This window comes from Jaculus jaculus, chromosome 19, assembly GCF_020740685.1.
Source record: "Jaculus jaculus isolate mJacJac1 chromosome 19, mJacJac1.mat.Y.cur, whole genome shotgun sequence".
Taxonomy (NCBI): domain Eukaryota; kingdom Metazoa; phylum Chordata; class Mammalia; order Rodentia; family Dipodidae; genus Jaculus; species Jaculus jaculus.
The window spans coordinates 16,700,736-16,727,930 of record NC_059120.1 but is presented as its reverse complement, the minus strand read 5'-3'; positions in this window follow the sequence as shown (position 1 = coordinate 16,727,930).

The window sequence follows — 27,195 nt, the reverse complement described above, 5'->3', positions numbered from 1 at the left end:
CTTCCTCCCCCTCCTCTTCTTCTTTCTTTTTCTTGGCATTTCATGCTTTTATTTCTTGAGAGTTCTAGTCTCAATTACTTTTTCCCTCCTATCTTAGCCAAATCAGTCTACGGTGGAAAAAGCATGTGTGTGGACTGACTCTAAGGATTGAGGCAAAAATGTGGTAGGAAAAGCAGTGATGAGATCTGTCTGCTGAACGATTTGCGAGTGAATTGATAACACAATAGCAAGTTCCAGATAATTTTCGGCAGCTGCCCTATGAAGATGGCAAAAGTCCTCCATTACCCTGTTCCAGCCCAGCTGGTAAATGCCGAATCTTGTTTTTTTTTTTTTTTTTTCTGACAGGGAAGGCATTTGGAAGTCTAGTTTAAAGGATGCTGGGGTTTGCCATTGTTTTTCCTTAAAAACTTCTTTTAACTCATGGTATTTAATTTACTTTTATTGCTCCCCATATATTTTTAAGTGCAAACCAATAAAAGGACCAGAGTATTATGCAGAAAAGGATCCATTAGCAAGGTGTATATAAAGAAAGGTAGAGTGGAATTCGGGGTTAGTGAAAGAGAAAGAGGGGCACAAATATTAGACCCTCAAGAAACACTGACATCATTAACTGACCCTCAGGAAGTAGCCCTGGAGCATACACTGTTCATTTGTTTAATATTTACTGAGGATCTACTACATCCTGTATTAGGCTAGACACAGTTTTATCCATTCATTGTTTAATATTGCAAAGCCACTCTAGGTACATATTAATCAATGAAATTTATAGTCTCATAGACTATCCAGTATATTGGGCCATTTAAAAATTCGGTGGCATATTTATAATCATGATATTCTGGAATAGGAACAGTTGATAGAGAGCTACTCTGTCAGTAATTGTCAAACAATTTGCCAGTAGGCTTTTAAATGCTACATACTTTGCTCAGTGGGAACCAAGGAGAACTTGGAGACAGTAAAATCAAGATGGGCTTTAAAAAAATTAACTGTTAAAAGCCTATTTTAAGCATCATCCAGTTCTTGTCCTTTTACACTGAATGTTGTGTGTGTAGTATGTGTGCCTATGTGCAGGGCCCGAGTTCACACCTGTGTAAGTCAGAGGAGGTCCTAAGATGTGGTCCTCCATCGTACTTCTGTCTTGCTTTCTTGAGGTTTCCTCACAGACCCTGGAGCTCATGCTCTGCACTGGGGCTGGCTGACAAGAAGCCCCAGCAATCGTCTGGTCTTCCCCCTCGGTGCTGGGGTTACAGGTGTACATGACTATGCCCAGTTTTTTTTTTTTTAATGTGCATGCTAGATATGAACTCAGGTCCTCATACTTGAACAACAAGTGCTACTACCCACTGAACTATCTCCCCAGACCCTCTATTACTTACCTTAAAGAAACACTGGGCCACTAGAAACTTAAGTCCCATGTTATAAGGAGTTAACATCATACATCCCAAGTGAACACGCTAATAGAGAGAACACAGTACTTCTTCCATAGGATCAGATCTATTCCCATTATTTATTCCTGCTGCTGAAGGAGGAAAATCAGCCCTGCGTATTATAGCTGTCACTGTGACATCTGTTGTTTTGGGAGCCATGGATGCTTCCATCACCACTTGACCCATGTCCTCACCATGACACTCTGTCCACTATTAAACTGTGCCTGGTGTGTCCCCTCCAGGTGGGACTTCCAGGTTGACATACCAAGGTGTTTGTCTCTGTCCCCCTGACTGCTACTTGATGTAGCAGAGTTCATGGGGAACAGCTGATAGCAAGAGTTCTTGAGGCATAACCCTGATCTGTTTTTAATCACTTGTCATAGCACTGGAGGGCCTCGGAGCGTTCAGAGGTGTCACTGTTTGTTCTTTGTTTGTAGGGGCTATCATCTGCCTTTGGAGAGATGACTCCAGCTATTAAAATAGCTATAGGGGCATGGGCACAGACACACACATGCACATTCCAACTTACAAGACAGATGTGGGAGGAGTCATTAGTTCTCCTCAACACATGAAGAATATGTTAGTGTGTTTTTTTAAGAAAGATCTATCAGAGCTTACTATCTTGCTGTGTGTATTTGGTTCAGATGTTGAGTGACATAATACAGTATCTACTGGCAATTTATCTGCAAGTTACAGGATCACAGAGTAAATGAGCATCACGTGAGTTACCCAAAATAGCCCTAACTGTACTCTTATAGGAATTACATGTATATGAGGATGGAGGCATCTCTCTGCTGAGAGAAAATTTTCCTCCCAAGGATATGTTATCTTATTTCCTTATTTGTCCATTCCTTCACATATGCAGGGAGAATCTATTCATTGAGATGCACTGATGCTCCAGGTCCTGCACTGGGAAATGAGGAAGGATCCATTTCCTTTCACAGAGCTGAGCTTGACATGAAAAGCTAAGGTCCACATTTGCATTTGTGGGACAAATTTGTTCATGTAATATGAACACAGAAAAAATCTAAGTACACCTACTCACCTTGCCATCTGATGGCAAGAGATGGTTTACTTTCAATGTACCATGAAGGTACATGGTTGTGTAATCATAAACACAAGGAACCACAAATGTCTGTTTACCTGGAATGCCTCAATTTACTTTCTTTTCCTCTTTTAAAAACTTTAAAATTATTTTTATTTTTGAGAAATTGAGAGAGAGAGAGAGAGAAAGGCAAACACCATGGTCTCTTGCCACTGTAAATGAACTCCAGACTCATGGGCCACTTTATGCATCTGGCTTTACGTGGGTACTGAGGAATCTAACCCAGGCCATCAGGCTTCTCATGCAAGTGCCTTTAACCACTTAGCCATTTCTCTAGCTGCTTAAACACACACACACACACACACACACACACACACACACACACACACACTTTAAAGCCTAGGCTTGTCTTGAACTTTCTATGTAGCCCAGATTGGTCTCAAATTGATGATCCTCCTTCCTCAGCCAACCAAGAAGTTCTGGGACCATGGGCATATCCTGCCATGTGCAGCTTCAATTTATTTTCATATTCATTTCCCTGCAATAATGTCATCCTAGCTCTGGTTTTAATTAAATATCTGATTTTACACAAGTCCTTTAACTTCTTTTGGTGGGGGTTGGGACTTACCATGCTGGAGTTGGACCCAGGGGCATATGGCAGACAAGCACTTTATCACTGAGCTACATATCAGTCTGGTAAAACGTTTTTAGATGATATCCAAGGGTTGTCTCTCTCTTCTCTTCTCTCTCTTGCACTTAAATACAACATTATTTTAGAGAAGTTTTGCATTCACCACAGAATTAATAAGAAAAAATTAATAAGAAAAAATCTCCCTGCATTTGTAGAGCATCCATCATCATCAACATCATTATTACTCAATTCTGTGGCTTACATCCGAGCTCACTCTTAGTGTTGTGCATACTGTGGATTTGGATAAATCTATAATGTCTACCCACCATAGCTCTGTCATATCACAGAGGACTTCCCACCATCCTAAAAGTAGTCTGTCACCTTCCCATTATCCCTGCCTCCTTGCAAAACTCTGGCAATCACAAGTGGTCTGAGTAAGTTCATGCCTGTGCATTTTGTTTTAATGTAACTCCTACAATGTGTTGACTTATTTTACTTAGTTACATGCGGTTAAGTATTTGCCATGTATTTTTATGGTAAGGCCTTTAACATGAAAAATGTAATATTGTGTTTCAGCATAACTCCTTTTTAAAATTAAATTTTGTAGTTAGTATACAAAATAGTGGGTCTCAATATGGCTTATCATATATGTGTACCTTTGTACTTTTCTCAGAGTCCCCTTTTTATGTCACTGACTTCAAAGTACCTCAGGGCCCTTATGGAGACATAGCTTTATGATTTGAACCCAGGACAGCAGCCATATGAGACACGAATTCCCTGCCCACCTGAAAAACCCTGCAGCCTGTGTCTGAATAAAGACTTATTATTGTCTGTATCCTGCAGAATACAACAGACATCTTGGCAAGATCAAAACCAGGAGGTTATGCTTTGTGACCTGTGCCATTGTGTTGTAGACTTTGGTTTGTAGTTCTGGGTCTTTCATGCCTGGTTGGCACAGTGTCATGGGGATAGGCTGCTGCTCTCAGGAGAGTGTTGTTGTCTCAGTTCTGTCTGTTATCATGGCTGTCCTGGTTTGAATGATATGCACCCAGGCCCTGGGTAACTACAACAAAGGACAAAGACAAGAATAATTAAATCTCATCTACCTGTGTTTTCTCCATAATAAAATTATGTTCAATTAGCTGATAAGTACCAATGATTTCATAACAACTGGAAAGAAGAAAATTGGACAAAATTGAAAAGACCAACACTGGCACATAACAGCCTATGAATTCTTTTCTTATAAATCTAAATTTTTGAACTCAACATTAGTTATTCTTGGCTTTTTTTTTCTTTGCATAAACTTTCCTTTACAAACAGCTAATGTTCCAATGGCTTTGCTAAGCAGGTCATGTAATCCAAACAATGTGTTATTAAAAACCTGTCTGCAGAAAACTAAACTTTAAAAGCAAGGTCTAAGGGTACAAAGTGAGTTGGGTCACAGTCAGAGTAGTATAGCATTCTAGAACACTCTTAGACTTTCTTTTTTGCTGAGAGTAGAAAAAGGGCTTTCCTCAGAAAGCCATTTGCTCATTGTTTCCCCATCTTATAGTTTCTTCTCTGAACTTTGCAGGAAGTTTGACTTTACAGAAGTAGGAGGCTATTCCTGCAGACTTATGGACTTAAGTGTCAAGTTCATAGACTATAGCAGTTCTTTTCTAGGGAAACAATTACAGAGATTATTTTCAGGCTTTTGTAACTGGGGTGGATAGATGAGAGAGGAAGAAACATATGTTTTGAGAATTTAATATATTTCTTAAAGTTTATACTTAAAAGCTACCCACAGAGTTCTTGATTATCTCAAGGTGAAGACAGGGTTGAGTCTTTGTAGTGACAGCCTGTCATATTTTACGTGTAGCAGACGGTCCAGTCCGGGGAGGGTCCGAGCCCAAAGACGGATTCTACACTGCCGCAGGTTTGAGAATGCCCTGCAGGGAGGAGGCAGAGAGAAGAGGAACTGGGCACTGGTGCCGGGCCTGAAGCGCGGTCACAAGATGCAATGCTTTTCTTTTTGCATTGCACACGGCAGGAGCCCCTTCTCCCTTCTGTGATGAGCCTGTGCAGATGGGCACCTCCAGGAGACACACATGAAGAAAACAGGCGTCTTAAATGAAGAGGACTTTGTGTTCTCAGAGTAAACACTGAGACATATCGGGTTCACCACCCTGGAGACCACAAGGGTCTGCTGTTACATGATAGGGCCCTGGCTTTCCTCAGACCCCACAGGATATGGGACATTCTGAAGCACGTGGAAGCTGAGAGGAAAGTGGTAATGTTGATAGGTGCCAAAGCCAATAAAGTGAAGAATGAAATCAGCTAAACTCCATAAAGGATCAGAACAGTTGGGCATCTACAGGGCCTCATGCAGTAACCGCAGGGGCCAGAGAGCCCATGAGTTGAGGTCCCAACTGAGATGGACTGTCTGCACCAAACAGAAAAACTGCTGCTTTTGAAAACTTCCTATGTAAAAATCAAATAACAAATATCTCAATAAATTTCCATACAAATTATATGTTAAAATAATAATAAAGTTTTGGATATGTTGAGTTAAATAGCATTGTTAGAATTAATTTCACCTGCATATTTTGCCCCACTTTTAAAAAGAATGTACAAGTATATATATTTAATATGTATACTTAAAAATATATATGCTTTATATAAGTTATTGTCTTGTATCCCTTTGCCCCTGTTCTCCTCTTCTCTGGGGGTCCTAATGTTTATAAGTGGCTAGAAAAACTAAAATTACATATGGAGTATGTCTTTTTAGTATGTGTTAGTTATATTTCTGTTGGTTTCCACTGAGTTAATAAACTGCTCACCTAAGTTCCATGTATCTGTGGATAACATGGAATGTGGATAAAGACAGGATGGGTAAGAATAATTAAAGATTTCAAAATGTTTTTCCAAAATAAGTCCCATATAACAGTGCAATACTGCATCTTATTATCGTTCTGATCTGGCTACATAGGGGTGAAGCTACATTCCCTACCTAACCCTTTGTCACACTTTCAACAGCATCACATTTACCACACCAGCTGGGACTAGAGGTCTTTTGAACCTCACAGAGTAAGGGGGAAGCAAGAAGTGGGAAGGAGCAGGGTTAACACTGGGGAATTCAGACAATTCACTTAATCTATGAAAGTACTTCTAAGCAACTCCTACAATTAGAGAAATTCAGAACAATTAAAGGATTTGGAACTCCCTGAGGAGTCACTTCAAGAAAGCCTATTGTCTTAAAAAGAAATCCCCAAGAGAGCCAGAGAAAGGACGACAGCTCTAATGGGATCCTGCGAGGGGAGGGACATCATGTTCTAGGTAATTTCTAACAGCCTGAGCATTTTTCTCCATTTCCTTCTAGAAGGATCTTCTGTGAACTGCATCGTCAAACAGAAAATAGTTTTTCTTTCCATTCGAAGCTGCCTCGGTGACTTGAGACCTTTCATACTATGAAGGACACCTTGGAAGGTGAGCCCGGATCACTGTGTCCTTTGCTGATGTTATTCAATCCCAGTGCAATTATCTCCATCATGGAGGAGGCTCTGGATGTATTTATTCACCCCCTCTGTGACTGGAAAATGTATTCCATATTCAGTGTAAGTCAGTAATTAAAAATGATCTAATCTGCATTTGCTTCCAAAGAGTGGGCTGCACCTCCCCTGCCTTCAGCCCAGAGGTGGGAGGGTTGCTGTTCTTAGCCCTCCACGTGCATCTTTGATTGGCTGGTGAGCACTTAGGACAGGTGAAATAATCTAATCTGGAATATTGCTCTCCTCACCTTTTTTAATAAACATTTCTGCCTCTGCACAGACCTTAATATAACAGCAGTAAAGGCAGGAGAGGAAATTGCAAACAGGGCCAGGAGGGTGCCTTATGGTTCATAGCAACCCTAAATTGTGACTGTTTATTAAAACTAACACCCTTTTGTGAGGGTGTGGATCAAAATAGCCAGTGATTTCTCGTCTTTGATATCCTTTTCATTTCTTTTTATTTTAATAAGTGCTGAGTTTACGTTTCAGTTTTAGGGCTTAATTAAGTTTCCAAAATGGTTCCTGACTGAAACATTGACCTTAAAAACCCACTTGCTCCATTGAATCTTTCCATCATTTATTTCAATCTGTAGGAGATGTGTATGGATGAATTACCTTTTGGGCCATAGCAACAGGAAAGAGTTAAGGCAGGTGAAGGAAGGGAGGCCTGGGGTGGCCAGGGAACTGGCTCACAAAATACAATTAAAGGCCTTTCCCAGGCCTGGGGCTCTCTGGAGCTGCCAGGGAAGGGAACTGGTGCACAATGTCCTCCTTGTCCAGTACCTCCCTTTTGTTTCAGCAGCACTTTGGCTCCCACACATGCGAAAGTTTGAATTTCCTGTTGGCTCTGAGGTGAGATTTATAACATTTATTAAGGTTGCTATTCATTGTGAGTTTACTGGGCAATAAGCCTAAGAGCTTTTAGGGGCTTAATTGCCTGTGTTTATGGGGGTGGGGTTCAAAGCTCCCCACAGCATCGCTGTCAGCCAGGCTGACCAAATGTGGACTTCTTGGTGTGGCCAGAGAGTATGCTCTTATCTGAAAGGAAGGCCAAGTGAAGGCCCCGAGGCAAGTTGAACCTTTGCTTGTTGAACTGCCTTTCTACGGGGGCTTCTTTGGTCCACATCCCTTTGGCTCATCTACCCCATTCCACATTGGATTTTTCCAGTTTTTATTCCCCATGAAAAAATAGGAGAAATTATTTGAAATCGTTGCTGGGAGAGGTGGGGTGGCAAGAAAGGAGGACAATATGTTACAAATGGAAAATGGACTTCACAAACATTTTCACTTATGCTCTTACATGTAATCTTCTATAAAGTCCAGTAAGGTCAGTGATGCTATTCTCATTTATAAATGAGGTCGTGGTGGGTTAAAGAAATTAAATGACATGAAGAGAATGCAGCTAGTGAATGGAGAAGCTGGGATTTAAGTTTCATTTTTATTTGGCCTCCCGTCTCAGTTTATAGCTCCCCCTATGTGAATTGACTCCTGTCTCAACCAGGAGTTGCTGTCCATTCGACGTTGACAGTTGATTCAGTGTGTCATGAGGGCATTCAAAAGCATAGGGTTAGTATTTGTCACTGAGGTGATGTTATTTGTCACAAAAAAGCAGCCTTTCCACAGTGCTCTGACCTCTAGGCCTCGACTAACAAAGGAAGGCTTCCAGGATAGGAGAGGATAGAGCAGAGCACAGCCAGGTCAGCCACACTTTCAGTTGCTAACATTCAGGACATGCTGCCCCATGACACCTTGGCATGTAATATGTGAGAAACCCTAGGTGCAGGAAGAACCCTCTGGCTTGCTTTAAAAGCGACTCATTAGATGGTCATGAGTGAAGGGGCCTTCCCATATCAGACATCTTAGACAATGGAGGAAGGCCCCTTAAGGAACAGGCTTGCTAGGTTCCTGTGTTTATGATGTGATGCTCAGACCCTGACTTCCCACTTCATCAAACATAGTAGAAAGGCAGCGTCTTCCTCTCTTTGTGAAGTTGCCTGTGTCATGCAAAACATCCACTTGTGCGCTTTTCTCTTGTAGATCTGTGTTTTGCATCTGGGGAGCCCCAGCCAGGAACCTAGCAGGAGTGAAGGAAAAGATATTATCCTTCAAGACAAGACCACATGGGAAGGAAAGAAAGATATTCTGTCGCCCCTGAATTTTGTGGGTAACTGAGGTTAGCTCTGTCATCAGATGATTGTATCAGAAAGAGAGAGGTTCTATGGGAGAAACTGTCTTTTACTCATTCATTTATTCAGTAAACATTTGGGTAAGCACGTAGATCCTTTGGCCCCTTACCTGCTCCTTCCTGCTATGTGGAAGTATATGGGACATTGCCCTTTGCCCAGTCTCTTAACATCTAGCATGACAGAGGAATGGAAAGATGGATTAGCAGTTAAGGAACATGACTGTGAAGCCTAAGGATCCAGGTTTGATTTTCCAGATCCCATGTAAGCCAGATGCACATGGTGGCGCATGTATCTGGAGCTCATCTGCAGTGGCTGGAAGCCCCGGCATGTCCATTCTCACTCGCCTCTCTTTCTCTAATAAAATAAAAATAAATCTTTGCTGGGTGTGGTGGCATATGCCTTTTATCCCAGCACTGTAGAGGCAGAGGTAGGAGGATTGCCATGAATTCAAGACCATCCTGAGAGTATAGAGATGGGTGGCAGAATTCCAACACAGTTTCAAAACAAAAGGACAGGAAGTAAGGGAAAGGAGCAGCGGATGCAAAAGCCATGTACTCTTCATATGAAACAAACAAATTGACACATAAATACACCTACACACACAAACACACACACACACACACACATACCACATATGCACGTGTGTGTAGAGATGTATATATCACTCTGACAGTCCGGTCCAAATTGTCAGTACAATTTACAACTGGACTTCTAACTGGCAGACAGCTTACCAGCACAGAAGACCATGCAGTTGAGCCATCATTGTTAGAAATGTATTGTTCAGGACATTTGTTAATTTATAGAAGAAGTACTGAGGTAGAATCAGATTCAGTTGAAGAATAAATTGGAATATTTTGGTGCATTTCTTCTTTCTTTTTTTTTTTTTTAAGCCACTTTAAAGCCAATGTATTAAAGTGACAAAGTCTTAAATAGGGGTCTCTTTTCCTAAACAAAAGATATGCAAATTGCAATTCAAGATTTATATTACGATAAAAACTGAAATACAAAAGAGTCATTATCCTGCAAAATGTACAAGTACATCGCCTCATGAGTCTATAATGATATAATGGGATGTTGATGTAGTAAGAGGTGTCAGAAGCGAGACAATGACCTTAAAATTTTAAGTCAGAAACATTAGAATTGAACAGTATCTATCCATCTAACTACCCATCTATCTATTGAATACTGCATTTTTGAAAATTTGAAATGAAGAATAATCTATTTTTATCACCTAACGTTGTAGCCATAACAAGGGATGGAGGGAGGGCTGGGGAATTAAATTTTATGTAACCATTTCAAACTCTGAAACTAGATAAAGATTTACCTTGAATTATAGGTTTATAGGCCTATTTCTCATGGCAATCTATGTTGTGTTAGGAAACTTGGAGGCCACTCCCAGGCAAGGCACAGGGCCAGTGACCTGACATCAAGGTCAAGAATCCCAATGCTCCTTGTATAAGAAAGATTGCAGCTAATCCTCAGGGCTTTTTTTTTTTTTTTTTTTTTTTTTTTGAGGTTGGGTCTCACCTTATCCCAGACAGAACCCATAACTCACAGCTATCCTCCTGCCTTAGCCGCCAGAGCACTGGGATCAAAAGCAAGCTCCACCATGCCTGGCATTTTAATGAGCACACCAGCTTCCAGCCAGTCAGGGTGTGCCCTTGAAGGAGGGATGCCCTATTAGGACACAATAGATTCTGTCAAACCATATCACAGAGAAACTGTAGCAAACTGGTGTTCGGGTTGAAGATTATTCCATGGACAGATTTAGAAAAGAAGAAGAAGAAGAAGAGGAAAAGTAGAGGTGTGTGTGCATGCCCATATGTGCGTTTCTAGTGGAGACACGACTTAAGTAATCAAATGATATGCCACATGTGAAACAGACGTGCCAGGTTGTTCCCACTCCTGAACACAGCAGAATGCCTGCTTTAGCTTTATTTGGCAGGAATTTATATACTTGCCTCACCATTTGATCTTAACTTAAACAGAAGACGTTGGTCTCAGCCACCGCTGGTTTCGGGGCGCCAGCTCTGTCTTATTTCTGAAGGGAAGTAGAACTGTGACACCTCAAACATCAGACGGCTGCACAGTGTGGAAGCATCTTCAGTGTTTATTTATTTATTTATTTTAGCGAGCCAAACTTTCTTGTGGTCCTTTGAGTACGCGGTGGGTTGCATGGAACGCTGCAGGCAGAAGGAGCCCACTTCCAGAAAGATGTCGGGAGCCTTGGCAAGGCCACCCCTGAAGCTCAGGACAAGCCCGCAGAAGGCGCGGGAGCCCATCGGGACTTAAGAAAACACTCTCAGACCAGAGTGTGATCCTTTTCCATCCCCGGAAGTTGCTGAGGGTCTTGTGTCAGGGCGAGTTCGTGGTTTATGATTTCTGAGCCTACGCGACACTCCCCTGTATTTCATCTTGACTTAATGTCATTAGTCTTCTTTCACAGAAACCCGAGTTCATTTTCTAATCTATCTCGATGATACGCTGACAGCCTTTCCCCTGATCCAGACTTTACCATTGATGTCTCTGCCTCTGTTAATCATTTTCAGAAATGAGATTTGTAGTAAAAAAAAAAAAAAAAGGATTAAATCAATTCTGACTACCTCTGAATTTCTAGGATTGCTGGGTTCTTGATGAACACAGAAACCATGACCCCTCAGAGAGGCTCTGCTGAGGACAACTTTCTCTGCTTTGTGAGTTTGCCTTTCAGAGCTGGGCTGCCCTCCCTGGATGGTAGCAAGTGACTTCTCCGTGTTTTGTTGTGGCTACTGTACCCAGAGGGCTGCCCCTGGGCATCTCCCGCTGGTTCTGATTGGAAATAAATGAGTGAGATACCAATTCTCTTCTCCCTTGTTCTCCATATTTCCTTCTTTTTTTTCAGCCTAGGCCTAAAATGAGTACCCTTTGGAAAGGTGTCAACCTATTTCAATTAAGTGTTTATCTTTTAACTTTCTCATCTCAGAGAATATTATGACATATATATATTTTTTTATTAGCCAGGGCCAACAAGAAAAAAAGAAAGAAAAAGAAAATCTGGACTCACCCAAACTGAATTACAGCTCATTTTCCTTGTTTATAAGTCTTCTCTCTCAATTTCTCTCCTCTTTCTCTCTCTCTCTCTCTCTTCTTGGAGTGTGTGATGTATGTGGTATGCATGTGTGTTGCATGTGCACATGTATGTAGCCTGTGTATAGGCATGCAGAGCTGAAGAAAACATTGAATGCCCTCCTCTCACTCTTCTGCATGATTTTACTGAGCCCATCTTTCTCTGAAGGCGGGGCTCCTCATTGTTCTTACTTTGTTGTTGTTAAGACCCGTTGATCAGGGAGGGAGGTCGGATAAGGAATGAACTTGTCTCTACCTACCAACCCTGGACTTACAGGCACTCATGGGGTATTAGTTGGGGCTCTCTAGAGAAGCAAAATCACTAGAGTGAATATATGTTATAAAGGGGATCCATCACATTAGCTCACAGGATAAAAGCTTGACATTCCAACAACCACTGTCTGCAGGCTGAAGCATCCAGGAAACCCAGAAGCTGCTCCATTCACATGGCTGGATGCCTCAGCAGTCCCAGTGTGGCCCTGAAGGCCTTCAGGATTCCTGGAGAACTGCTGGCCTCCAGTCCCTGTTGTACGGCAGATGAAACTCATTGCCAGTGTCCATGAAGGTTAGCCAAACAGGGTGGCCTCAGGCGTGAGTGAGTAGTAAGGGCAGCCAGGTAGAAAGCACACACCAGTGAACAGCACAGGCAGGGTAAAGTTCATGTGAGGCTCTTTTTATATAGTTCACCGCTGGGAGGGCCACCCACTTCAGAGGAAGGACTTCCTCCCTCAGTTAGTCATTCCTGGAAGCACCTTCGCCATCCCAGTCAAGAGGCCTGTTTCTTATTTGATTCCTAATCTTAACAAACTGACACGTGGATACAGCCAGATTTTTTTATGTGGGCAGTGGGGATGAAACGCAAGTCCTGATGTTCGCAGAGCCATTGATCTTACCTGCGGAGCCATCTCTAATCTCTCTAATCTTCAACTGACTTCAAATACCACCACAACACGGTGTGCTAGACCTGGGCAAGGCAAGGAGGTTTCACAGATATCACCACTTTCTCTTCCATTCCTCTCCATTTATTTTATTTATTTGAGAAAGAGAAAGAGCAAGAGGAAGAGAGTGAGAGAGGAGAGAGAGGAAGAGTGGGCACTCCAGGACCGTCAGCTGCCGCAAACATTAAACACCAGATATTTGCGCCCCCTTGTGTGCATGTGTGACATTGTGCGCTTGCATCACTGAGCATCTGGCTTGTGTGGGGCCTGGAGATCCAAACATGAGTTCTTAGGCTTTGGTGGAAAGCACATGAACTGCTAAGCCATCTCTCCAGCGTCCCTATTTCTTTTTATAGGCATACTCTCAGTCTTTGCTCCACTGAGCAGATTTTTCCATTCTCCCTTAGTCATCTGGGGTTTTCTCCTCCCACACTTACTGGAGAATAAGTTCAGGGATTTCATTCCCAGTCTGCCCCCTTTCCTAAAACCATGCCCCTCCCAGAGGAATGCCCTCAGCAAAAAATAACAATGACCACATTACCTTACCCGTAGCCTTATATCTAGTGCCTTTAAATTCAGCTGAACCCTCCGCTGGTTTTCATAAACTCCGAGCATGCGTCCTCCTTGCTGTCAGCTCCAGTCTCAAGCACACCCGCGTCCTAATATCCTTGGTTTGGTTTCTTGCCTGGCCAGGTGCTCATCCTTTTAATCTAGTGTGGTGGTTTGAGTGAAATGTCCCTCATAGGCTTGTGTGTTTTGAATACTTGATTCTCACTCATGGAAATTTGAATAACAGGTGGAGCCTTTGGGATGCAAAGCCTTCATAGAGGAGGTGTGTCACTGGACATGGACCCAGAGGGGCATTAGTCCAACTCACTGGACTTACAGAGTCACCTCACTCAGATGATTTCCTTTTCCTGACGCTGTGACAAGACATGATGATTAGTTCTCTGCTCTGTCATGTTTCCTCCATCATGATGAAACGTCCCCTTGAGACTGTAAACCAAAATAAATCCTTTCCCTCAATATGGTGCCTTTCCTTGGGTGTTTTGTCCCAACAACAAGAAGACAATTGCTACATCTAGGAAGACATTTATTTATTTATTTATTTATTTATTTATTTATTCATGAGAGAGAGAAGGAGACACAGAAAGAGAATGGGCAGGCCAGCCATTGCAAATGAACTGCAGAAGCATGCACCACCTTGTGCATCTGGATTTATGTGAACACTGGGGAATAGAACCCTGGTCCTTAGGCTTTGCAGGCAAGTGCTTTAACCACTGAACCATCTCTCCAGTGCCTCAGGAAGGCATTTTGACTTTCCAAATTCTTATCCTGATTGTCACATAGATACTTTGTCCTGGACTGCTACTTGGAAATCTGATTGACCCTCCCCTTAGGGATAGAGACATTCTAGACAATTACCAAATATACAATCTACATGTACCTTCCCCACGGATTTTCTTTAGGGCTGTCCTACCAATTTACCCTAGAGTTTGCTATGGCCCCCATGTTTAGAGTGTGGGGAGTCAGAGTGGGTAATGGGTAAACATTTTTATTTCATTTCTGAATGGAATATTGTCTCCTTGATGTGCTGGTCTATGTCTATTCCAAATTCACTATTATCTCTGTTTTTCTAGTAAAGGATCACATTGCCTATGTCAGATTTGTATCCTATGCTCAGGAAGATTTCAGGGCATGGATACTGTATTGCTGCTTCATAGTTGATACACCACAATGTGGTATAAACATGCTTAACTTCCTTGGACTAAGATAGCATGGTAACCTCACACTCTCAGCTGTCCCATCATTGCCCATTCTGCTGGGGTCCTGGAGACCAGGAAGTGGCTAAAAGTTTTACTCTTTTTAAAAAAAATTTTTTGTTTATTTTTATTTATTTATTTGAGAGCGAAAGAGAGAGAGAGAGAGAGAGAGAGAGAGAGAGAGAGAGAGAGAGGGAGAGGGAGAGGGAGGGAGAGAATGGGCACGCCAGGGCTTCCAGCCACTACAAATGAACTCCAGAAGTGTGCGCCCCCTTGTGCATCTGGCTAACCTGGGTCCTGGGGAATCGAGCCTCGAACCGGGGTCCTTAGGCTTCACAGGCAAGCGCTTAACTGCTAAGCCATCTCTCCAGCCCAAAGTTTTACTCTTATCAGTAAAGTAATACTACAAGATACGGCAATTTACCAAGAAAGATCAGAAGTAATATCCAGGAGGCCTTATTACTTTGTGACCTGGTAATAAAGGCTTGACAAATGTGCATATACCAACAATTACCAACTCCTAGTTTCAGTGATCTCATGAGTCATGCCATGTCCCTGATCAGTATCTGGAGTTTTCACCACTATCTCTGCCTACAAAAGGCACTTGCTGTGTGGTCAGAGTACTCGGTAATCCAATGGATGGAGAATATGTTTTATAAAACATTCTAAGACAAAGTCTTTTGCAGAGCCTTGGGATGAAACTAAAAAGACAGAGGTTACAGGAGGTATATTGGGTAGAAATAGCACTTGTGAGGTTAATAAGTACAGGTGGTGTTTAAGAGAGACTATACATCACTAACAACTGAGGCAGTCCAAGTAGACCTTAACCTGAGGTCATGGATGTCATCATGGGTGGAAGACCAGTATAATCACAGAGGGCCTCACAGTAGTTAAAGGTCCCTGCTTCTGCCATCTTGAAATTTCCAATAATTTAATCTTTGACTTTATGCTTTATAAATGAAACCCAAAGGGGCAGTGTACGTGCATGTAAGCAGAGGAGGCAGCTGCACAGCGGCACATGTGGCCATCTTAGCTCGCTTTCCTTTCACATATAATATTCATAATACTCTGATGTTCACTGAGTTACAGTGGACCCAAATGCATGGAGTTGAGGGAGACTTAAAGTAAGTGTGTGACATCTTAAGACTGAGTAGTTTGGAAAGGAAGGCATGGAGTAAAAGGGGAACTGGCATCCTCAGGAGGCAACGCCTCCTTTTCTAGCCAATTTGCTTCCAATGCAAACCCCAGAAAGAAGGCAAGGAGCTGACAAAATAAGCAGTCAGGGAACTCTGTCAGATCCTCTCCCCTTCCATGTGTTATCCAAGCACTTATACTGAAAATGATGACAGGAACAGAAAGGAAATGATGTGTCAGCCCATGGAGCCCTTTCCTTTGAGCCCTTCCTTATTTATTAGAAAGCTGAAGGCAGAGAGTTGGCAGAATGTGTGTGTGTGAAAATATGACAGTTGATTTTGTACCATTGTTTTGGTAATAAAATACACATGCATGGACAAGTTAGAAAATACAGTTGTAGGATTTCAGTAATTCCAGATCCAAGCTAAATGCTCTAATCTTCACATTTAAAACTAGCACCACAGAATATAAAAATAAATAGCAAAATTCATGCTAATAATTAAAAGTTTGAGTTCACCTTTACTTATGATGGCATTAAGTAGGAAAAAGAAAACATACAGTTTAAGAGACACACCACAGAACAAAACAGTGAGATTTATGCCGGGCGTGGTAGTATACACATTTAATCTCAGCACTCGGGAGGCAGAGGTAGATCGCTGTGAGTTCAAGACCACCCTGAGACTACATAGTGAATTCCAGGTCAGCCTGTACTAGTGTGAGACGCTACCTTGAAAACCAAAAAAAAATGAAATGTAATACTCAAAAATATTTCTTCAATGCCATTATATCCTAATATCCTTCTACCGATTCTAAGCTTAGAAAGTTAAAGAAGTTCAGAATATTGGTCCATTCTCAACTCTTTCTTGGTTACACTATGCTGTTTAACTTTTTGTATATTCAACTCTTTATAGTAACCTGTAATGGACTTTGGGGTTAAAATGCAAAAATTATTTTTTTTCTCAAAATGCTAAATGGTGACTTTAGACTTCTATTTTCTGCCAAGTCACATCTCCTATGAATTACTTGTCAGCTCTCTGAAAACTGTTTAAAAAATTTTTATTCACTCCTGTCTCTTGGCTGTCCAGGCACCTGAATAACAACGTTATGTTCTACGACACATCCACTGGGGTTCTCAGTTCCAACCCAGCAACCCTCAAACCTTTCTTCTGTGGAACTTTCCTCTTCTCTCTCCTGAGTTACACACACTACCCTTTCTAGGCAGAACAATCATGTGTAGCAATTTGATGACTTGTTTCTTCCACTGTCAAGTATATGGAGATTTCTCACATGGTGGAGATATACCAAAAGAGAATTCCTGTGTAACTACTAAGAATTACATATAGACATGCATGTATGTATCACATGTAATTATTACTATCATCTTGATTGCATTGGTAGCAGTTAACACTTGCTAAGGGCTAAGCTGAGGCCAGGCACTATTCCAAACTTTATGTGTTAGTTCATTCATAGTCTCACATCAATCCACTAAGGAAGTGTCTAGTCCCATCTGCTTACAGATGAGGCACAGAGAGGCTAAATAACTTGTCAAAGAACTGCTAAGTGATAAAAGTGCAATTCTAATCTAGAATTTTTTTTAACCTTCCTAAGAGGCAGTGATGGGAAGATTCCTGGTATTACACCTTAGAAAGATAAACTAATGAATGAACATGCATTTACAAGGACTCTGCTTCCATATGGCCAAGAGGACACTGGAAGTTGAAGCTAGTAGGTTTCACACCAGGAACTGTCTGCAAGAAAAACCCACCCACTCCTTGCCTCAATGGCTTTGTCTTGTTTGGTGTTCTTATTTAATTTTGAAGAACAGACTTTTTCTGGCAAGTCTGACTTGACTTTTATTTTCCACCAGGGAGCCCAGTGTGGAGAACGTACGTGCCTTTGCTCACTCCCACAGGTGCTTGTCCTGGCTGTGTGACCACCAGCCTGCAGCGCCGCACTCTGCTCCGCCGGGAATGTCAGGGCAGGACCACCCAGAAGCGGCAGCTGCTGCAGACTGGTGGCCAGCTGCTTGTGTGAACACGTGAGCTTGAGCAAGTGGACGGTACCTGCTTTCTGCTCTCAGAAGAGCCCATTTACCCCTGAAAACACCCAGCTTGCAATCTAAAAGATTCCTAGGCCCTAACTGTTTTCCCGACATGGAGGCATTTCCTTCCCAGAACTGGGCAGAAGACAGCTTCTGCTGGGTGCCTTCAGCTTCGGCCGATCTAGCCCGGCCAGCTGCAGTTCTGGAAACACAGTCAGACAGACTCCAAATGTGCTGATCCTCAGATAGCCCACACTGAAAGAGCCATTTTCTCTTACAAAGACTTTCCGTTGAATCATATCCTATGCACTATCTCTGGTTTCTCAGAGAGGAACAGCGCTAAGCTTGTAAGGGAAACAACATGTCCTTAAAATCCTTGCCCGTATCTTTTGTGGACAGCCAAGTTCATGCCTGGCCACCACCCCAAGAGGGCATTTGGCAATAGCTTCAGCTGAAAGTCTTTCTAGCTGGATGAATACCAGTGTCCGGAAGAGCTGCCTGGTGGGGGTGAGTCTGTGGAAGCGTTGAGTGGCTAGCGACGCCTGTGATCGTTCACTTTCGGGCCTGAATTTTCTGCGAACAGATTATCTTTCCTCTGTGTTTTTACAAATCAAATCCCTTCCTACAAGTTTGTTTTGGAACTTTTTAGGGAGATCACAATTTAAGGCATGCCTAAAGCACATCGCTTTATAAAATAATGGGACGAACCACTCCTTGGGACATCTGTTCACAGTAAGTTCAGACTTTCAAAGATCAAGTTGCTTTAAATTGAGGGTGAACTGTGTAAACAGCTTTGTCCCTTCTGTTTTGTACTTTTAACTGGGCCACCCACACCCTGGGATGAATGCTGTACACAGTCCCAGGGAACAGGAAAAGAGAAATCAGGCCTAGAGACAAATGTCACCAGTATTTATGACTATTCCCCACTTATTTATTTATTGTTATTATTATTTTATCTATTTGAGACAGAGATACATAAATAGTCAGGGAAAGAGAGAGAGAAAGAGAGAGAGAGAGAGGGAATGGGCATGCCAGGGCCTCCAGCCACTGCAACTGAACTCCAGCTGTGTGCATCACCTTGTTCATCTGGCTTACATGGGTCCCTGTGCCCCTTTGCTTTGCAGGCAAACCCTTTAACCACTAAGCAGTCTCTCCAGCCCATTAATGCAAAGAACACATCTTTTGAGATAGAGCCTTGGATGGGAATGTAACTTTACCATTCAGTGCTGTGTACCCCATCTCTATTTAACCCCACCAGGAAAGAAGGGGACAGAGTAACACTAAATGAATGCTCACTACCTGCTGGGCTTGGAGGTACAACAGTTAACTAATAAAAATATAGGCTATCTATTTAAATGTGAATGTCAGATAAATAGAAAGTACTTTTAATATAAGTATGTTCTACACAATATTTCAGACCTAATTTTATTTAATTGTTTTGTTTACCTAAAATTCATATTTAAGTTGGTGTCCTGCATTTTACTTGGCCATGTTACCTACAGTCATTGTTAGGAGGAATTATTATTCCCAATTTATCATGGAGAAATATAAGACTCAGAGCTGTTAAGAAATTTGCTCTTGATGGTAACTCATGTCAAAGTTTGAATAATAGTTGGGTTCTGTTTGATTGTAAATCTTACACATCAGCAGTTGCACATACAGTTTCCTCATTCTAGCTAATAAATGGAGTTTGTTTTTGCTTAATTGTTATTTAGTTAAGTAAGCTACCTTAGGGGAAAGAGCCAATTTAATTTTAAATAGTAAATATATATTAAGGATATAGATAATCCAAAGTCCTGCTCTGTGACTGGAGAGGAGAGGTGGGAGAGGGAGGGGCAGGGAGAGAGGAGTACATTCTGACGAAAGGGAAAGTGTGAGTCGCTCCAAGTATCTCTAATGAGGATTGCTCCATGGAGATCAGCATCGGTATCTTTGTGCAGTGTCCAGCCCTTCATTTGTCCAGCCCCTCTAGTCCATAGCTCTGGGGCACTCGGTAACTTTTAGATTGTCAGAGGAACTTAGCCATTGCAAGGCTTATGTCAGTGATGAGCCCAATGGCCTTGGCACCTGTGTCCTAGAGAGGAGCTTGCTCCCCGCTGCTCTCAGTATCCTTGGCTGCCAGCTTGTGTGATGAAAATCATCAAGAAAGAAAAATTAAAAGAAAGGAAGTTAAGGTGAAAAGTACTAAACACTATACACTAAACAACACACACTAGAAGGGTTCCTAAACACTAGAAGAAAACAGCAAGGTCAGAGCTATTATCTCTTCTTCACAGATGGCAATGGCGAGGCTCAAAGACATCAGGAGGCAGGCTGAGAGGAAGGCACATCTGTAATGCCAAGCTTCCTGCCCAGAACAAACCCCCACCCCAGACAGGCAGAGAGTTGCTGCACTGCGCAACAAGCAGAAAGAGAGGATCTTTAGGACCTTGGTGAAAAAAGAAAAAGGGTTGGGCAAGACCCAATAACCTAATATCATTCTTTCCTATCTCTTAAGTGGAGCCAGGTGTCTACATGCCCACTTTTATGGCTTACATTAAAAATAGAACTTGATACAGAGCTACTATATATCTAATGGTATGATGGGCACACGGCTTCCCTTCTCAATAGCATTTTACAAAATGAAAAAGATTTTGAAAGGGAAACAGAAATGGACACACACACACACACACACACACACACACACACACACACAGCTTATATTTTGATAGTAAGGTCCCTTTTAAAGTTGAAGCTCTGTTTTTGATAAGACAAGGCTTTTAAGAATACTTTGTTTTTCTATAGGGCTGCGTATCTGTACTTACAGCCAGTGCCCTCCTTCGCCTTACTTTCTCTATGCTACAATGGTAAGTTTCCTCCATAACTTCCAAAGGTTAACATTTTGCTTCTGAAAATTATCCATTAAAATTTTATCAATTTTGTATTTTGGTGAGACAGGATGAGGAAATGCCATTGTGAAATTAGATTTTTTTTTTTCTTTGACATCAGGCGCCCAGTCAGCAATCCAATCCCATGTATTTCTATTGAGACATTAGGGTTTGATATAATTTTGGGCAGAAAACATTTTAAAAATGAAACAATTGAATTTTCTAGATGGTATTGGGGACCACTTAGCTTAAGAGAATACACTTCCAAATCAAAAGGCTTTCAATCATTTTGAATATTATTGGGATGATATTTGCTCTCTGTGTGGTAGCAGTTTGAATTTGTATTGAATGTTTGACCGGCTCATGCACACATAGATGATGTATGAAATTATTATTTCATATTTTTCTAGTGTTTGCATTGCAAGTGACATCTGGCTGACAGGAACTTGGAGAAATGGGATACGAAGTGAATGCTGCAGTTACCACCAGCATCATATTTATCCAAAGGTTTAAGGTTGGCCTGTCTTTGTTTAACATATGAAACTTGGGAGTGATTGGAAGCACCATGCTCTGATGTTCCCTGCATCTTCTCGGGTGTGCTTCTAAAGGTAAGCAGCCCAAGAATAACCACTAATTGTATTACTTGTGCTTCTAGGAATCTAAATATTTTACACCATAATTTTAAGAAAGCAGACAAATTAGATCTGGTGCAATTTCCATACATTTTGCTTGCATTCAGAAAATGTACAGATTCATGTTTGAAGAACATCCGTATTGAGGACTATTCATCATCACTTAGAAAAGGCGATGTGGGAGGAAAAACAGTTCCCTGCATCCTAAATTTTATTTATCTCATTTGTAAATGTGCAAAATTGGAGTAAGAAATGTAAAAACATGGAGCACAATGTTTGCAAGCGCCGACTCTGTGGCAATACACACATGCTAATGTGTACACTTTCTCCTATCCTCCCTTTCCTTGGAAGTCATGGTGTAATACTTAACTCCGCCTGAGAAATCTTCATCTAGGTTATTGTGAACTGTGGACTACTCAGATGCTAAGGAAGTGCAGAGGAGTCAGACAATTCCTGCACGGAGGGAGCTCATACTCAGGAAGTGAAAAAGATCAGTAAGAAATAACTAGTTACAATATAGGGCTACAGGTACCATGATAAATTAGAGAATAATTGAAAATTGGAGCAAAATGATAACTATGGTCTCTCTCCCACAGACAGATTGGGAAACACAAGAGAAAGCATGGATATCAGTGTGAAATTCTCCCATTTTATATAACAGAAATAAAAACCATACATTTATTAACTCTTGAAATTTTAATAATGTAGAAAAGATGGTAAAATCAATCCTATTCTTTCTGCTTCAATACAAATACTTATTTCTGATATTTTGCATGCATTCCTTTTGTGGTGTGTGTGCAAGTGTGTATGCATGCAGGTGCACGTGCTCATGTGGATACACATGAGGTAGAGACCATAGGTTGACATGAGGTTCCTTCCTCTTATTTTGTGAGCAGGAGTTTTTCACCAGACTTGGAGCACACCAATACGCTGACAGGAGCTGGTCAACAAAACCCAGGGATACTTCCATTTCCTCCTCCCTCATGTTGGATACAGGTATGCCACCATGCCTAGCATTTTATGTAGGTTCTGAGGATCCCAAGTCAGGTCTTCATGTTAGCCCAGCAATGACTTTAACCAAGAGCCAGTTCCCCCACCTCTAATTCTGATATTTTATGAATACATCATTTTTTTTTAAGTTTTGAAAGCTTTATGATGATAACATTGAGAGTATGTTTTGTGTATATGTTAAAAACACTATACCATTCCTTTAAAATGAAAATACACAACATCATTACTGCATGCACTTTCATGTTATTTTAACTCCTTCTATTCATAGTTACCAGTGAATATGTAACAATTGGATTGACATCAATACCATAAGCTAGCCATTAGTGAATATAGATGCTTGCGTTATTCTCCCTGCCCCTGACTAGCTTGTATTGGTGCCTTCTAAGAAGATGGTATTCAGGAGAAAGATAATTCTTCAGTTTTGAAATTCCTTGTCATCAGAAAAATACATGAAAATGGCCAGGAACATTTACTTATTCAGCATCTGTTACCAGCCTAGGTACCTTACATGAGCTCATCTGTTTATGGCCACAAATCCTGACTCTAGTGGGGTAGACAGGAGTGGAATGTGGGTCCACCTACGTCTGTGTTCTAATTAACCCTAGGCTTCTTCCAGATGGGTAACTCCCAGGAAGCAGTTCATGTCTCTGGCCTTTAGCATCTCGTTTAGACATGGCTCTGACAGCACCACTCACCTGTTTCATACACGTAAGCTTTCATCATTGTTGCAGTCCGGTTCGCATTGCTGGTAGAAATCACCCAACCAAGAGCAGCTTCTGGGAAAAAGAGATTTATTTTGGCTTACAGGCTCGAGGGGAAGCTCCACGATGGCAGGGAAAAACGATGGCATGAGCAGAGGGTGGACATCACCCCCTGGCCAACATAAGATGGACCATAGCAACAGGAGGGTGTGCCAAACACTGGCAAGGGGAAACTGGCTATAAAGCCCATAAGCCTGCCCCCAACAATACACTCCCTCCAGGAGGCATTAATTCCCAAATCTCCATCAGCTGGGGAGCTAGCATTCAGAACACCTAAGTTTATGGGGGACACCTGAATCAAACCACCACAATCATGTATGAGGTGTCTCAGTTAATCTAGAGTATGCCCTGTTCTATGTCTTTGAGGTGCTCAACACTTAGAGATATCAGTCATGGCAACGGCATCTACCATGTCCCAGAGGAATGACATGTCTCCCAGTGCAGCGATATTTGGGCTAAGTCTTAAATAAGAACAGGGTTCTAACTAGCTATCCTTTTAAAAATGTGTTTTATTTCTTTATTTGAGAAAGAAAGAGAGAGAGAGAGAGAGAATGGGTGTGTCAGGGCCTCCAGTCACTGCAAATGAACTCCAGATGTGTATGCCCCCTTGTGCATCTGGCTATGTGGTCCTAGAGAATCAAATTGGGGTCCTTAGGCTTCACAGGCAAATGCCTTAACCTCTAAGTCATCCCTCCAATCCCTAACTAGCTATTCTTTGATAGTAGCAATTATCTACTGCTGAATTGGCAATCTATGCTGATTATGGGATAGAGTTGTTCTCTTATCATTCCTAAAGAACCTTACCAGCTAAGTTCAGTCCCATCAAGAAGAATGAGGCTTCAGGCTGAAAGATCAGCACACTAACTTATTGGATAAGTGACTGTGTTGGTTTTTCTCCTTATAAATGGGCCAGCCTTATGAGCAGAATGGGACATTCAATAAGGATTGATCATCCAGTGACCACCTTTTAATGTGAAATTTTAAAACTTAAACAACCAAATAAAACAGATACTAGCATGGCAGGGTTTTTAGAATAGACAAGGATATTAAACAATGTTCAGATATACTTTAATCAAATTTAGGCCTGTCCATGTAAAGTCCCTCTCCACTAAAACTTCCTAAATCTCAGATTTAAATGAGAACACTTGGACCTGATAACAAATGTTCATATTTATCAGTTTTAAAAAATGCTGCCGACATCATTGAAACTGTGATTTGAACCCTACAGATAGTTTTAACAAAATTTTATCTTCCCTATCCAACCAAAATTTTACCCAAAAGTGTATGTGAAGGTTCACAAATACAGAAAATCAAATACATTTGAATTGTCACTTGTAAACTCTAATTTTAAATCAAAACACTTTACAGCCTCCTGTCTTCCGTTGTCAACACATAGTGTATCCGTTAGCTATTGTCCTAAAAAAAAACAAACTTCCCCAACGTTTAGTGGCTTAAAACAATCATCTGTTTAACTCTTTTAAGACTAACTTAACTTGGGTTTGACTAGACAAACCTGGTCATGACTAGTATGGTCTCTTTCCCAGGTGTCTCTTCCAGTCTTCCTTGAGCTTAGTTGATGGAGCCACCAGAGAGCTAGTTCAGTTACTCTTCCAGTGGCCTGTTTCACATCTTCTAGCACCCTACTAGTCAACACATGCCCTTTAGCCACACCCAAGTCAAAGCCTGAGGTCGCCCTGAAGGGCTACAGCCAGCATGGAAGGTAGTGTGGTAAAGCATGAGTGACGTCAAGGCCATGTTATTTTCTATGCAGATAAATGAAGTCTAGATTCAATAAGCTTTTCATCATTTATCACACCATTTATATTTTAGACACTAGCTTTTTATAACTTCAGTGTCTTCCTGCAACCCTACAAAATACATTGCAACATCTGTATATGATGAGAAGAAACTGAAGATGTATAATGTCCTGCTTGAGTTTTCGTGGCTGGTCAGCGGTGGTCAAAAGCAGAGGTCAAATCTCACCTATAACTTCTCCGCTTTGATGTCCTTCTTTCTATTATGGATTCAACTTCAAAAGTTCTGGTTGTCAGAGGAGATGAGCTACCCCTCACACTTCAGCCATGCCACAGCTGAAACCACCAGGAGAATGGGGAGACAAGCAAGAGAGCTGCTTCCATGCTGAACCTGATAATCAGAGCCAGGGTGAAGGAGACAGACCCTGAGGACACTCAACACCTACCAAAGCAGAGATCAAGAGGCTCCTAAGAGCTCAGCACTGAAGTAGACTTCAAACTCATCCACCATGGCTCAGGGAATTTTGCGGAAAAGGGGATGGAGAGATTGTAAGAGCCACAGGTTGAGACGTCATGAACAGAGGCATTCTCTCCCCCCAAAATAACTGACTGCTGCTCCCACAATGCATAAACCACAACCCATGGGGAATACCTGCAACCCCACTGAGAAGTGTCCCCAGTGGAATGGGGGCAGAGATGAGGGAAAAGGGGATACCAACACATGATGCATCCATAAAAATATGCTGTTGATAATAATAATAATTAATAATAATAATAATGAAAACATTAAAAAGTTTCAATTGTAAAATTTATCAACTGGAAGGAATGAAAGAATTCTTACTTAATGTTCCATAAATGAAACAAGTGGACCACCAAGAAATGATTTACATATTTTATCATAGAAATTAATAGAAAATAGTCTAGAATCAGGGTTTCTTGATTCTTCAGGATATATATATTGGATGGATATTTACACATGTATGTATAGATATACATATATCTATATCTATCTATATTTATAACTATCTCTATCTATATATACCATTTACTGAATATCTGATACACATCAGGCACTATGTTAGTCTAATCCTGTACTGCTGAAATATTAACCTGATTATGTAAATGAAGAAAAGTGGAAGACCATATGAGTATGTGCTCTGTTCTTCAATGATTGTCTCCCCATAACACCTAAATTTGCCAAAAATAAGATTCAGCCTCCTGAAGCCATTCCTACTAACATATCCCGCAGCTTGTTCACTCGGGCTCTGCCCACTCTGCATGTTTCCACAAGGCCTGGTTGGCCCAGGAGCTACAGGGCAGCTGTGCACGCAGCCTGAGTCCCACTCTCGGTGTGGAAGGTGGGCATCGAGGGTAGCTCTGCAGCTGTGTTACCATGCTGAAGTTAAACCTCTGCCAGGTTCCCACTGAATTAGAGCTGACCTTAAGATGGGTTTTGAAAACCATTCAAATAGATCTTTCCTTCTGGAAAGTTTTCAGAGGGGGAAAAAAAAAAAAACCAGGAGGAGAAAAACAATAATATGCCTCCAATTTTCAGTCCCTCCCAGAGAGGTCGGCTGCATGCGGTCTCCATGCCCTCCCAGCCCTGACTCATTACCCCCAGTGGGTCCTTCAAGCTTAAGGCTGATGGAAAACAAGGGAAATTTGGCTGAAAGTTGCTTAAATGGCATCTGAACTGGCTTCCACGTATGCTGAACTCATTCACAGGACGTACAGGGCACAGAAGCACGTTAGAAACAGCCCTGCATGAGTACAAAAGGGGGCAGGCAAAGCACCCCGTGCTCATTTCCCTCCCTGCAAACAAAAGAGTGCCGGCAACCGGAGGGAATCCCTGAGAATGGACAGTAGGAAATGTTATTACGGGGCTGGAGCAATGTCTCAGTGGTTAAGGTGCTTGCCTGCAAAGACTAAGGACCCAGGTTTGGCTTCCCCGAACCCACGTAAGTCAAATGCAGAAGGTGACACATGCATACAATGTCACACCTGTGCACAAGATGGCACACGTATCTGGAGTTTGATTGCAGTGGCTTGAGGCCCTTCTGTGCCAGTTCTCTCTCTCTCTCTCTCTCCCACAAATAAAATACATTTAAAAAAGAAAGAAAGAAATGCTATGACAAATAGGCTACCTTGGTCACAAGTGTGTGTGTGGTGGGGGGGGGCTGCTGAGAGGGTATCTTTTCCTGCTCTTGAGAGATTGTTTTCCCTCCCTCAGAGTCGTATAACTTCAGAGAAGAGCATCTTTCCTCACATAAGTACACACTCTTTTCCTATATCAAGTGTTTCATACTCTTCATTGCCTCCTTTGGATGTAATGAAGCCTCCAGAGATCTGTCATTAATCATTCTTAATTTTCTCCTC